The 14,954-nt window shown below is 44.0% G+C and overlaps 1 protein-coding gene across 11 annotated transcripts in view; it reads right to left on the bottom strand.

The window, feature by feature from the left end:
- EPB41L1 (erythrocyte membrane protein band 4.1 like 1) overlaps positions 1-14,954 on the bottom strand; it is a 278,168-nt gene that overhangs the window by 94,610 nt on the left and 168,604 nt on the right. For 8 of the 11 annotated variants that reach the window (XM_077251569.1, XM_077251576.1, XM_077251575.1 and 5 more), the window contains exon 2: positions 421-453. The exons of 1 other annotated variant lie outside the window; for it this stretch is intronic. The gene's annotated coding sequence lies outside the window, so the exon portion shown is untranslated. Of the gene's footprint in view, positions 1-420; positions 454-541; positions 677-14,954 lie in introns of those variants that run through there. 2 more of the 11 variants (XM_077251568.1, XM_077251578.1) reach the window with 2 other exon arrangements.

Genomic DNA, 14,954 nt, shown 5'->3' with positions numbered 1-14,954 from the left:
CCCATCACACAAACTTTCCAATTTTTTTTTATATTATGTTCATTATAGAAGATATATACAAGTAAAAGCTCATACAATAAGCCATCCACTTGCATTATTACCGCAATATTAGATCTAGGCAGCTCTGATAGGTTAACATGGTCGGGAACTGGTTATTTAGCACCATAAATAAATAATGAGTGTCAGGCCGGTCATTAGTAACATCTATTATTGCTAATAAGTTCCGCCTAAGGTAAAAAGTAAAAGCTAAGAAAGAAAAACACTGGTGATATCAAATGAAGGGATTAAGGGATCACCTAAAACAATAGGGAGGGTATTTAAATAGATGTTATGCCATCGGTTACATTGGAATTAATGCAATAATTAGGCTACAGAAGACACTCAGAAATGTCAATGTAAATGTTGTGGCGTGGTACTCACAGCTCCCGTACTCCACAGGGCTCGTCTCAGGGGCTGCAGGAAAACAACAAGAAATCATTAGCTACCGGTTAACATTCCTCTGTTAATGTAAAGCAACAATCTGTACAAGAACTGCCCATACCATTACAGATAGCTCAAGACTTCACAGGAGGCTCAATATGAGGGATCAGATCATAATATGGGCGAACTGGACCCTTGGCAATGAAGGGGTAAGCCCTAGCAATAGGCAGCAAAGCAGTGGGAGTGTACAGGAACTAGAGAGTGATCCTCAAACAGGTTCTGGAGGGCGGTGCTGCAGACAGTAAGAAATCAGCACTACCTGCACTTGCCGAAATATTACCTGTGGAACAACTCCACCCCCAGAGCGACCTTCACATACCTGTGACACACGCACACACAGCCTCACATCAATACTTCACCTTCATTAGCTACTCTCAGTGTAGAACAACGTAACATGACCACATCTAAAGTAAGTACTGATCCTGAGTGTATAGACACAGCGTTCCCCTAATGTCAGCGCCATGGTATATAATACTGGTAATCCGGATGGTTCAGACGGAACATCATATACCAAGTATCGGGCACCTGTGCAGCTTCACTGCCCAAACATGAACTGAAAGTTCCCTAAATGTCTGAAAAGTGGACACTGCAAATAACGTGCAGCTGACTCACGTGACACGTGTGTTTTTGAGATACATGCTTTGGTACCTCATCTGCTTGCTTATGCTTTTTGAAGGGATTGTCCTCTTTGGATAGTACCCCTTTGTCAAAATAGACTCCTGACAATAAATTGATCACAAGGTGTTTTGCTCCTCACAGAGATCAGCTATAATCTGTAGGTGAACCCAGTAACAACTGGTCACTTTCCTCACAAGACAAGCATAAGATTATAATTATGATCTGGCTTATGGATGGGGATCTTGACTAGAATACGGGGGTCTTCTGGTCAAGATCCCCATCCATAAGCCAGATCATTATTTAAACCTCATGCTTCTATTTCCGTCATTCCCTCATTATTAATCCTAGGAATTCCTTAATAGTATCTCTGAAAGTACGTGTTCTAAACAAGATAAAGGGTAGCATAATCATTAGTGCTATATTTATACATTATGTTTCACCGACCAAAAGCACTATATACACAGAATGAATTAAATATACCCGATAAAACTTAACATTTAATGCATTACTTCTTTAAAAATAACAACCACAAAACACATACGACCTTCAGACAATGCCTGTTGTTTGGCTGACAGATACAGGGTGCACAGTATCCCTAATAAACAAACTATCTGTACCCTACCTTGCCGCAGAGGTTGGCACCCTAAGTCCTGCGCAGTGGCGCCCCCACTCAACGTAGGTGCAGCGCCCCAGAGTCCTGGTCGTTGCAGTACTGTGGCTCCGCCACTAAGGGGAGCTATGGTACGTCTGATGGCACTGAAGGAGTTCATCTGACCAGGTATCACAGACACCAATACATTTCACAGTCGGGCCTCCAGGGGGAGCTAAGGGTTCTATTCATTAGGCCACTCCTCACATACTGGTAAAACTGGGGGTCAGGCAGGAAGTTAGAGAGAAAGCTGACTGGGTTGGAACCAGGCAACACCTTGTGGCAGAGGGTGTTGCAGGGGAAGATTCGGTAGGGTCCCTGTCAGGGGTGGGATCCTGACAGAGGCCTGGCAACTTGAGAGAACGTCACGGGACCGTGCCTGCTCAGCATAGCGGCGGTGCCCAAGGAAGGATTAGAAGCGAGATAGATTGTGCTGAGTGAGAAACGAGATCAAAGCAACAAGGAGAATACCAGTAGGAGTCGTGCTGTGAGACCGAGGCAACATTCTACTGAGGCGCACAACCGGCGGCCGGAACGCCGAGGAAGTATTCATACATCTAGCTTCAAGCAATACTTCAAACCAACGGCAGGACAGTCAGTCATAGGCGGGCTGTCTCACCTAAATCACCTACGAAGACATAGGGGGCAACTTGTGGAGAGGGGCGACTCTAGGGTCCCGGAAGAGCTCCGAGCCTACCCGTCATACGGGTGCCGTCCTAACCGCAACATCAGGGAGGGACGGAAGATTAGCAGAACATCATCTAATCGAGTTGTGAGGGAACTTAAGAAACAGACACAACAGTTGTGGGGACTTTCCGTAAGCACAGCAGGGAAGGACCACAACACATAGCGCTAGCAGGAAGGCACAGATTTCCACCTGCAAAAAGAACTCTGGAGGTGCCATTGGACCGGCCGGACTTGCGCAGCCTGGTTAACCATATTCCGGATTGAGGACCCAGAGATCTTCAGTAAAGAGGTAAAGAGACTGCAACCTGGTGTCCTCGTTATTTACTGCACCGCACCACCACCACTATCCACATCTATTACTGTACGCCCCTCAGCAGGGTCACGGACCGGGTCTAGCCACCGTGACAACCCCAGAGCAGAGACTCAGAGGCCCGGTACCGGGTGCCCCTCGGCCCTGCGGCAGTGGGGGCGCTACATAGGCTCTCCCTAATTCACCCTAATGGGCCCTATCGTGTGGGGAAAAGACAGCAAATCAAACAGCAGACCATACAAATTGAGACAAACAAATACAAAAATTTGTCATCAATATCAATTGAAATCATGTGCTCAGATATATTGCACATTGCCCCGTGCAATATTGTGTGTTAAGCTGTAGTACACACTTGATATTATTGCACTTATTCCCAGAAGATGGTACACTAATAACCTGCACTGTACCTAAATTCACCCTGCCTAACTGCAGAGGTTGGCACCCTATATTCTTGCGCAATTGGCGCCACTGCTCATCGTCGTCTGCCCCTAGTACACCCTATAGGCATGTATCTGGGGGAGACATTAAGATATGGGGAACTGTATGCCATTTTATATGATGGTAAAAATAGATACCAATGTACCAGAAAGGGCATCAGATTCACAGTGCAGAAATTATATCAAATGACAATTTTCTTATAATCTATTAATTCTTAATTAGCATAATTATCAAACAAATTCCTTAATAGTATATCTGAAAGTACGTGTTCTAAACAAGATAAAGGGTAGCATAATCATTAGTGCTATATTTATGCATTATCATTAACCAATTCAAGATTGGGTCATTTTCCCACAGCTATGACCTAGAACATTTTCGTTTTGTTTTTCAAACACGAAGTGTTAAGAGCCCTAACATTTTTCCTTATTTGGATATCAAATAATTTTTGCATCTTTTTTATTTTATAGGTGGGCCTATTTCTACAGTATATATGTTTGTGTGTGTGTGTGTGAGAATGTATACATACAGTGAAGGAAATAATTATTTGATCCCTTGCTGATTTTGTAAGTTTGCCCACTGACAAAGACATGAACAGTCTATAAGTTTAAGGGTAGGCAAATTTTAACATTGAAAGATAGAATATGAAAAATAAAATCCAGAAAATCACATTGTATAAATTATATAAATTTATTTGCATTTTGCAGTGAGAAATAAGTATTTGATCCCCTACCAACCATTAGGAGTTCTGGCTCCTACAGACCAGTTAGACGTTCATAATCAACTCGTAACCTGCATTAAAGACAACTGTCTTACATAGTCACCTTTATAAAAGACTTCTGTCCACAGACTCTATTAATCAGTCAGACTCTAACCCCTACAACATGGGCAAGACCAAAGAGATTTATAAGGATGTCAGAGACAAGATCGTAGACCTGCACAAAGCTGGAATGGGCTACAAAACCATGAGCAGAGCTTGGAAGGGAAGGAGCGCTGTTTGACTTTTTCAACGCAAAATTGGCTGTAATTGAGATCGGATGCCATGTCGCATTTGGAGAGCCTCTGATGTGTCTAAACAGTGGAAACCCCCCACATGTGACCCCATTTTGGAAACTAGACTCCAAAGGAACTTATTTAGATGTGTGGTGAGAACTTTGAACCCCCGGGTGTTTCACTAAACATTATAACGCCCAGGCGTGAAAATAAAAAAATAATATTTTTTGCACACAAACATGATGTTTAGTCATCAATTCTTAATTTTCCCAAGGGTAACAAGAGAAATTAGACCCAAAAAGTTGTTGTCCAATTTGTCCTGAGTACATTGATACCCCATATGTGGGAGAAAACTACTGTATGGACACACATCGGAGCTCGGAAGGGAAGTAGTGACGTTTTGGAATGCAGACTTTGATGGAATGGTCTGCGGGCATCATGTCGCATTTGGAGAGCCCCTAATGTGCCTAAACAGTGGAAACCCCCACAAGTGACACCATTTTGTAAACTAGACCCCCCAAGGAACTTATCTAGATGTGTGGTGAGAACTTTTAACCCCCAGGTGTTTCACTACAGTTTATAACGCCTGGTCGTGAAAATAAAATAATCATATTTTTTCCACACACATAATATTTTAGTCCCCAATTTTTAATTTTCCCAAGGGTAACAGGAGAAATTGGACCCCAAAAGTTGTTGTGAAATTTGTCCTGAGTATGCTGATACCCCTTATGTGGGGGTAAACCACTGTTTGGGCACATGGCATAGCTCGGAAGGGAAGGAGCATGGTTTGACTTATTCAATGCAGAATTGGCTGAAATTGAGATCAGACGCCATGTCGCGTTTGGAGAGCCCCTGATGTGCCTAAACAGTGGAAACCCCCAATTCTAACTCCAACCCTAACCCCAACACACCCCTAACCCTAATTCCAACCCTGGCCATAACCCTAACCATAAACCTAACCCTAACACACCCCTAACACTAATCCCAACCCTAAACCTAATCCCAACCCTAACCCTTATCCCAACCGTATCTGTAATCCTAACTTTAGCCCCAACCCTAACCCTAATGGGAAAAAGGAAAAAAAAACATTTTTTTTAATTTTATTATTTTTCCCTTACTAAGGAGGTGATAAAGGGGGGTTTGATTTACTATTTAGCGGGTTTTTATGCTTGGCAGCTGTCACACACTAAAAGACGGTTTTTATTGCAAAAAATAGTTTCTGCATCACCACATTTGGAGAGCTATAATTTTTCCATAGTTCCTTTGACCTCATGATTTTCATTTGGTCTGACATGCACTGTGAGCTGTGAGGTCTTATGTAGACAGGTGTGTGCCTTTCCAAATCAAGTCCTATCAGTTTAATTAAACACAGCTGGACTCCAATGAAGGAGTAGAACCATCTCAAGGAAGATCACAAGGAAATGGACAGCATGTGACTTAAATATGAGTGTCTGAGCAAAGGGTCTGAATACTTATGACCATGTGATATTTAAGCTTTTCTTTTTTAATAAATATGCAAAAATGTCTACATTTCTGTTTTTTTTAGTCAAGATGGGGTGCAGAGTGTACATTAATGAGAAAAAAATGAACTTTTTTGAATTTACCAAATGGCTGCAATGAAACAAAGAGTAAAAAATTTAAATGGTCTGAATACTTTCCGTACCCACTGTATATTGTAAGGAGGCTAATGGCCATGTATTCGATAGGAGGTATGTGTCACAGAGATGGCTGCTCTCTGTGATGTAACCCGGAGAATTTTCTCTAGTGCACGTGAGCACTAAGAGGTTTGTTTTGTGCACCTGGGACCGGGTTACGGGTATCTATGAGAGATGGGCAAGTCTGGCTACCAGCATACCTCATCTCTGGGTGTGGTTAACAGCCCATATAATGGCACATGCTCTGTGTGTTGGGGAGGGAGGCCTCCTGTGTGTTTGGCTCCAGACCGAGCCTGAGTACTGGACACTACCCCAGCCTGTGTGCCCCCAGGCCTGGCGGAGCAGAGCCCTACTATGGACATTTTGTATTTTGTTTACCTGATCTAAAAGCTCTTTTTTGCTTCTGGGGTTTATGAAGGAATAAACCCACATGAACCTTTCTGTTTTCCTCCTGTCGCACCCAAGTGAGTAAAACCCCTACAATATATTTTTTTATAGCTGCAAAAAATATGAATAAAAAGAAGTCTGTGTCTCTTTTTCAACATTTTTAAATTCTATTTTAGGGCAGGAACAATTTACATATTGGACACGTGCTTTTTATTTACAGTAACTGGGCTAGAAACAGTGACCCTGACTGGCAGCAGTTTTCTTCTTTTATTTGCTTTTCCTGCTAGTTTCATTTTTTCTTTTATTTCACACATTGTGTCCGTCATAAGGAGCAAAATGTATTTTTTTTCTATCTGATTTCCCCTGTAACTGTGACTTGCTTATTAGCTCCAGTTACAGGGCAAATTCAGCCACTTAGCTGCACTTCAGAACTGATCTGGGTCTATTAGGAATCAGCAGCTCCTGCTCCACTTGGTGATCACTTGATCGTTGCAGATTACAATGTGTTGCTGATTATTATGTAGTGACATTTTTGAATGTTATTGCAGAGTAAAATGTGGATGTTTTAAAGTCTATGAGCAATGCAAAAGTAGTTAAACTTTCAGACCAGTACTATAGAAATGCCCCCAGAATAAACCCACATAAGAACAGATCTGCAGCATTCATTCATGATGATCACTTGTTTAATATTAAATTACTGTAAGGATACCACTCATGTTAAAAAAAAATGATAATATAGGCTATTGGGTATATATGAGCATTAGCCTTATTATGTTATGGGAATATTATACATCTTAATTGGAGCAGTCCTAGGAGCCATGTAGTCAATGATCCTAGAAATTTGCTACCTGTGCCTCATTTGTTTTGATTCTTGTCTTCTGATGCCTATGGAACATCTTGTCTTATTGTATTGGGTACTAAAACCAAACAAATGAAAACTAAATAGCTAGCTGCCTATTGATGCAGGAAATAAAGGGAATCTGTCAGTAGAATCAACTCCCCTTAGTTGTCTATATGGGCATGTAGGTCATAAGAAGTTGAATAAAATTATACCTCGATATGTGCGATCCGATGTCTTATTGCCAAGAAAGCCATGTCTTTTTTTTATAACTGTAGTTTTTATTAGTTTTTTTTTCTTAAAGTTTAACAAATAACATAAATAAATTACAAACACATAATATAAGAAAGAGCATCAGTGAAATCTAAACTACAGAACCCTTATTGCCATAGTGGCTTCAAAACAAACCTCACCATGACGTGACAGATATAGTATTGTGGAATCAATTATTCCTTGTAGAGAGGCTGCCATGAAGCTTGGAAGGGGTATTCTATACTCATAAAACCTATAGGGAATTTATTTTCTCATAATAAACAAACAAATTACAAAGGACTCTCACGCGTTAGGGAATAAGGGAAGGAAGGGATTTATATGCCTAGTAATCTTACATGTTAGATTGGGCCCAGAAATAGTCCCAGGTGGAATAAAATGATCCACCTTTGCATTCAATAGAACCATAATGTATTCTATTCTGTTAATATCCATGTCTGTCTTATATGTAAATGAGCTCTTCCAGGCTATGGGCCAGACACTGACCTACATGAGAATCTGCCTCCAGAGATTATTATAAATAAAAGGGGGCATTACAAGTGTGATGTGTGATGGTTACCAGTGTTGCTAGTGTGATATGTAACTGATCTCACTGCAGAGCTGTGTGTGCCTATACCTGACACATCTGCTGGTTCCACATAGCTTCAGCATCCATCCCACAGGCAGACAGGTTTGCAGTAGTGTTGCAATACAGCAGAGCTGTGAGAGCTACAAAAAATGTGTTTGTAAAGAGTTAAAGTTCAGTTCTCCTGTCCATACATGTTTCACACTAATAATCTCTGGAGACAGATTCTCATACAGATCTCTGTCCGGCCCATAGTCCTGAAAAGTTCATTTACATAAAAGATTTCTCTAGAATAACACATCAGATCGCAGTTATCAAGGTATCATTTTATTCAGCTTCCTATGATCTGCTTGCTCATATAGATGACTTAGGAGGGTTAATCCTACTGATAGATTGCCTTTAATGTTACACAAAAAATTTGGCCCCTGCCACAACAGATATTTTCTTACAGGGAGACTTTGGTATACACAAGTGTTTCGAATAATAACACAGATCTGAAAGGGTAACATTTTTGAAAACTAAGATGTGATTGTTGTATATTTTTAATTGCTGAACTCAGTAGAAATCTAAACAAAAATTCCATCACGTACAGTTTTTCCGCAAACAGTAACTCCATAGGCTTTTTCTTGCACCATACTTTGACCCCTTTGTGTGACCTTTGGTGGTTGATTTTTCTCAAGACGATGCCCTAGTTTATTGATGTGATGTTCCTGGGCTAACGGAAACATTTACCTTTGAGTGCAATGTGAGCAAGTGGAGACTTTATTGATTCATCTAAAAAAGTCTGATAATGTATGCTTGTATGTAAGTATGCTTCAGAGCCTGTGGGGCATTCTGTGCACTTGAAGGAAAGCTATGAGAATTTAGACTTTATTCTCAAAAAACTTGACTCCGTGGATCAAGGATGATCAATATATAATGATCTGAAAGCTCTCTCTTTGGTCCTTGAGCAGCAAGGAGGATATACAAATTACCCATGCTTTTTGTGTGAATGGGACAGACAGGACAGGACTCAGTAATGGAGCCAAAAACAGTTGACCAAGGGGAACAGAGAGAGAGAAGAGATGAGTCCGATGTGATTCTCCCCACACCGCCCCTGGAGATTGATAAGTCTCTGCCATGTGTGTACTTGTCAATCACGGGGCATGGAGAAGCCACACTGGACTCATGTTTCCCTGTCGGATCATTTAACTGTTTTCTCTGAAATGCAGAGGAAAAAACATATTTGGCAGCCATTGTGCACAGTCAGGTTCTGATTCATGCTGTCCACAGTTTAGGCAGCTTGAATAAAGTGACAGGTTCCATTTAAGAGCCTCCATTTGGCACGTAAGCTCCATTCACCTCCGAATTATTTGTTTTGGCACACATTCTTCATTCATCCTGGAACTAGGGTATACGCTGTGACTCGCTCAGGCTGAAATCCCTTAATTTGTGGCATGGAATGACTTATTAGATTAAGCTATTTCATACAGTGGTTTCCATCTCCCACCATCAGGAGGTATACATCAGGTAATCACTATTTCCTATTGAAAAAGAAGAGGATCCATTTAGAGGTCAGGTCCTCTTAAACCTTCTAGAGAACTGACAGTAATGATGTGTAGGTATGAACTAGCCCTAAGGCATCCATACATAGAAGGATGTAATAGACACATGAGGTAATGTCAGCTGCTCAATGATCTTGTAAAGAATCTCATAAACAACTATACAATGGAGATATGGCATAGTCTTATGTAGAAACTGCAGCAATAGATTCTGTTGCCATCAGTTGGCATTGATTTCTTTGGCTATTAGATAAATCGACACTTTCTAAAGTGTGCAGTGGATTTGCATTGAAATCTGCACTGGATTTGCAGTTTATGAAAATTCATCACGTGAGCCTACCCTAAAAGTCATTTTTTAACCATAGAGGTATAATCAATATAAAGTTCAGTTTTCATGTAAAACAACACTGCAAGCCTGCCAATAACGGCTGGTCTGTGTATTTCTATCTTTGAGTTGCGGTAATTTTACACTACAGATGGGATAAGGCCTTGACTTGGTTTGACGTCGCCTGGCTAGAAAGATAAAAAGAGGATTGCAGCCGAAAGCAATAAAAATATGAGCAACAGATTCAGCTGCACACGATTAAGGAATGATTCCACATAGAGAATACCTTGCAGATTTTACACTACAGATTTGTGGGAGGAAATATCTGCAGCAATATGGACATCTGAATGATGCCAAAGCTGCAGATTTTACCTTTTGCGTCTTTTTTCATACGCATTCCGCCTGGAATAGTGCCCCCATAAGATGATCATAATGCACAGCAAAGTAAAAAGGACATTGCTGTGCACATGTTCCACCTTATATCACGTTTTTTAATCGTTTGAGGGTTCAGAAACCCTGAAGCAGTTAAAAAATGAAATGCTCATTCTTCTTGAAAATACAGACTAAAACTCTGGGAGTGGAGCCACGTTAAGAACATATGCAAAACCGCAAGAAAAACCAGAACAACAGTTGGCGTTTTCCTGAAGCTGCTTCGCCTGGGAAAACTTCTTGGTTAAGCTATCGCCTAAAAGACACCGTGTGCACATAGCCTTGGTGAGTTTTATTCTGCAGTGGTTTTCTGCAAAAAAAAAATTGGGAGCAGCAAATGAGGAGCACAACATTTTATAAGTAACGTCACTTTCTGGTGTTGAATTGCTTTATTGTTTTTTGAGGTTTTGGAATTAGGTTAAGGCTACGTGCCAGAAAAAGTCTGTTCTGACAATGTATTAGCCTTATTTGTAATTGCAGCGCAACTATGTAAGTACAATTCTAGTTTGATAAGGCTATCCTAAAGCCCCTGTCACACTAAGCGAGGTCGCTAGCGAGATCGCTGCTGAGTCACAAGTTTTGTGACGCAACAGCGACCTCAGTAGCGATCTCGCTATGTTTGACACGTAGCAGCGACCAGGCCCCTGCTGTGAGGTCGCTGGTCGTGTCGGAATGGCCTGGACCTTTTTTTGATCGTTGAGGTCCCGCTGACATCGCTGAATCGGTGTGTGTGACACGGATTCAGCGATGTCTTCACTGGTAACCAGGGTAAACATCGGGTTACTAAGCGCAGGGCCGCGCTTAGTAACCCGATGTTTACCCTGGTTACCATCGTAAATGTAAAAAAAACAAACACTACATACTCACATTCCGGTGTCCGTCAGGTCCCTTGCCGTCTGCTTCCTGCACTGACTGAGCGCCGGCCGTAAAGTGAAAGCACAGCACAGCGGTGACGTCACCGCTCTGCTGTTAGGGCCGGCGCTCAGTCAGTGCAGGAAGTGGACGCCGGGGGACGCGAAGGTGAGTATGTACTGTTTGTTTTTTTACATTTTACACTGGTAACCAGGGTAAACATCGGGTTACTAAGCGCGGCCCTGCGCTTAGCAACCCGATGTTTACCCTGGTTACCCGGGGACCTCGGCATCGTTGGTCGCTGGAGAGCTGTCTGTGTGACAGCTCCCCAGCGACCACACAGCGACTAAACAGCGACGCTGCAGCAATCGGCATCGTTGTCTGTATCGCTGCAGCGTCGCTAAGTGTGACGGGGCCTTAAGGGTATCCATGTCTAAACGTGTTCTTCTTAACAATTGTAAATCTGTGCTGTACAGGAACATATTAAAGCGAACCTTAATGGTGAAAGGTATGTGAGAGCTTGTAAGGTAAAGGTCATAGCAGCACGTCAACTGCTGGGTACTGCAGATCAGCTCCTGGAAACAGTTAAGTGGTGGTGGTGCCAGGTGTCAGATGCCAATACCGATATGATTACTAATGACTTAAATTAAAAAGGACCTATCACCAGTCTAGAGATGCTGTACTGGGCCCCCGGCCATCAAGGGAGACCGACATGACGAGGTGACGTGGGAATATAGGGAGCTGGCAGGGGTAGGATCTAGTTTATGGGGTTAATGGTATGGAAATGGGAGAAGCGGAGTTCAGGTCTTGGGAGTAGGAGGGGTCAGAGGAGGGGTTAGGGGGACCATATAAAAAGGGGCGGCCATGTTAGAGGGGCAACCATTTTAGGTACTCACCAGCCAAGATAAGAAGCTACAGGGTACCTGTCGCAGGGATGGACATGGAGGCCTTGCTGCAACAACTGAGGGATGCAGCAGGCACTCAGGACACAGGTTGGCTGCAGGCTTCAGTCAATTCAGGGGACAGTGACTGGAGCTCCCAACGCTCCATCAGCTGGCCGCTGGCTGCGGACGTCTAGGCTTCCAGCGCGCTTAAGTCCAGAAGTCACTCCCCAGGTCCGGCGCCGTATTAGGAGCCCCTCCGGGAACCCTCCGGCTAGTGACGGAGAAGGGATGAATCCAACTGGGCGGTGGGGCGTGCATCAGGAGTCGGCCTCCCTCACATCAGATACAGCGCATCACAGGTTGTCGGGACCTGGAACGGCGGGTGCCTGCGTGGCAGCAGGGCCTGCTCATCGGAGTGGACCCCAGGAATCGAGGAGCGGGGGCCCTGCGGGTCGGCCCCTTGGCACCGGGAGCACAGAGGGCAGCAGCTGGCTGGCCATGTTACAAGCGTCTTGCCGTTGGCAGCGCGGGACGAGCTTGGGCATCGCACCACAAGCCTGACGGAGGGGGAGGTGCACATGACAGCTGGAGGAGGCGGGCAGCAGTTGGCTGCCTTGGTCAGCGGTTCGACAGCTTCATTCCTGGATACAGGGGATGTGTCTCAGGGCAGGCAGCAGGATACCAGCAGCACAACCAGCGCAACAGCAGCTCCGTGGTTCCCTGCACAGGTAGCCAGCACAGCTTCTGAGGGGGGCTAGTGGCCTGAGAGGCAGGGAGACCCGGGAGCTGCCGAAGCAACAGTTGACCGGCTCAGAATGGGAGCAGCGCGTCCACGTCAGGATTCGGAATGTTCGGTTGCTGGGTTCACAGTGCCCAGGCAGCCAGGTGAGATTGCCCAATTCTTTACATTTAACCCTTGCTTAGCTTCCCTGAGTGTAGGGATCGGGAGATGTTTTCTGGGGGTGATAGCGGGGGTATGGGGTTGATACTGCATGGCCTTAGGGATTTAGCTAGGTTTTAGGGGTATGGTGGGCTACAAGGGGGGGTATCTACGTCAGCCGCATGGTAAGGGAATTCTGGGTTGTCTACGGGGCTGGGGGGATCGCTGGGAGCCTGGGGGAGGTTTGGTAAATTTTGGTCAGGGGACAAGTGTGTCAGCTTAGTCAATGGGTGACTGCGGGGCATCTGTGAGTAATGCACCAGTGGGCGACTCGGAAAGCACGGGGCAAAGCGTGGGGGCTGGTGGGGAAAAGGAGAGGATGCGATACGTTTGGACGATACTGCTAAGGGCGAGGTGTATGTGTGCTTTGAGGGACCACTTGGGGCTCATTTGAAACAAGAAGTGAAGGAAAAGATATGGAAGGGGGAATATGTTGATATATTTTCCTTATTGCCATTGGAGCGCTTTAATCTCGATAGGCTGAGGAGAGAAGATTCAAAAAAGGAAGATGAAGAAATTAATTCCTAGAACCTTCTCTAACTGGTTGCAGGCGTTTGCCATTTTACCAAGTGTGATTGGGGAAAAGGCGCCCAAGAATTGTTCGGGTCTTTTTTGCTATATGGACGTGATAGGTGAAGCTTATCGGGTTTGCGGTGGTCAGGGTTGGCTGAGATATGACGAACAGTTCCGTCAGCATAAGGCAGTTCCGCCTAGTATTCGGTGGGACCATAAGGATATAGCCTTGAGGATGAGGGTGATGGCTCCGTCTAGGGTGGTTCAGAGTGGTCAGCCTTTTCAAGGGGGCATCGGGAGTTCAGGACTGTCAGGACACTAGGTGGAAATGCAGAGTGGACTGTGTTTTTCATTCAATGAAGGGACCTGTAGATTTGGGAGCAAATGTAAATTCAAGCATGAATGTTCAGCATGTGGGGGCACACATGGTTCAGCAAAATGTCTCAACAACAGACAAAGAGGGGGAGATACCTTTGACAAAAGGGGAGACGCAGGGACATCGGGAAGCGATGGTGGGATACCTAAAGAGGTACCCTGACACGTCGGCGGCAGTTTTGTTGAGGGATGCTTTTGGGGAAGGTTTTAAGATTACATTTGTTGAGCAAGAAGTTCGGTTATCAAAAAAGAATCTAAAGTCAGCACTGCAGTTTCCGGAAGTGGTTTCTGAGAAGTTACAAAAAGAGGTTGCTTTGGGTAGGATGGCGGGTCCTTTTTACAACGGCTCCCCTCAGTAATTTGAGGGTGACACCGCTTGGGGTGGTTCCAAAGAAAGAGCCCAATAAATTTAGGCTTATTCACCATTTGTCTTTTCCAATAGGGTCGTCGGTAAATGACGGGATCTATCCTCAATTGTGTTCGGTTTTGTATACGTCGTTCGATTCAGCGATGGATTAGGTTCAGTTATGCGGAAAAGGGACGTGCCTGGCAAAGATGGACATAGAAGCTGCATTTCGCTTGTTACCAGTGCACCCCAATAGCATGCATTTGTTAAGCTGTTTTTGGGACGGGGTTTTTTTGTTGATCGTTGCCTTCTCATGGGTTGCTTGCTTTCGTGTGCGTATTTCGAGACGTTTAGTACATTTTTAGAATGGGTCATTAAGGATGTGTCGGGCTTGAATTCTTTTATACATTATCTCGATGATTTCTTGTTTATTGGTCCAGCTCAGGCCTCAGATTGTTCAATTATATTGCGCACAATGGAGAAAGTGGCGAAAAGATTTGGGGTTCCGCTAGCAGCCGAGAAGACAGTTGAGCCAGTAACTTTGCTGAGTTTTTTGGGTATAGAGATTGACACTGTGGTGGTAGAATGTAGACAGCCTGAAGAAAAAGTGACCGCTTTACAAGAGGAGGTTAAAAAAGCATGCAGCTCACGGAAGATAACTTTGCACGATCTGCAATCGTTGTAGGGTAAACTGAATTTTGCTTGCAGGATTATGCCGATGGGGCGTGCTTTTTGTTGGTGTTATCCCTGGAGGATTTGAAGGTGTGGGCACTTTTTCTGGAGGATTACAACGGCAGATCCATTTGGATTCAGCCAGTTGAGAGTGCGGATGATTTGGGTTTCTTTACCAAGGTGGACGAAA

The sequence above is a fragment of the Ranitomeya variabilis genome, chromosome 4 (genome assembly GCF_051348905.1).
Source record: "Ranitomeya variabilis isolate aRanVar5 chromosome 4, aRanVar5.hap1, whole genome shotgun sequence".
In the NCBI taxonomy this organism is placed as follows: Eukaryota; Metazoa; Chordata; class Amphibia; order Anura; family Dendrobatidae; genus Ranitomeya; species Ranitomeya variabilis.
The sequence above is the reverse complement of the archived record's forward strand: the minus strand, read 5'-3'. Positions and strand labels throughout refer to the sequence as shown.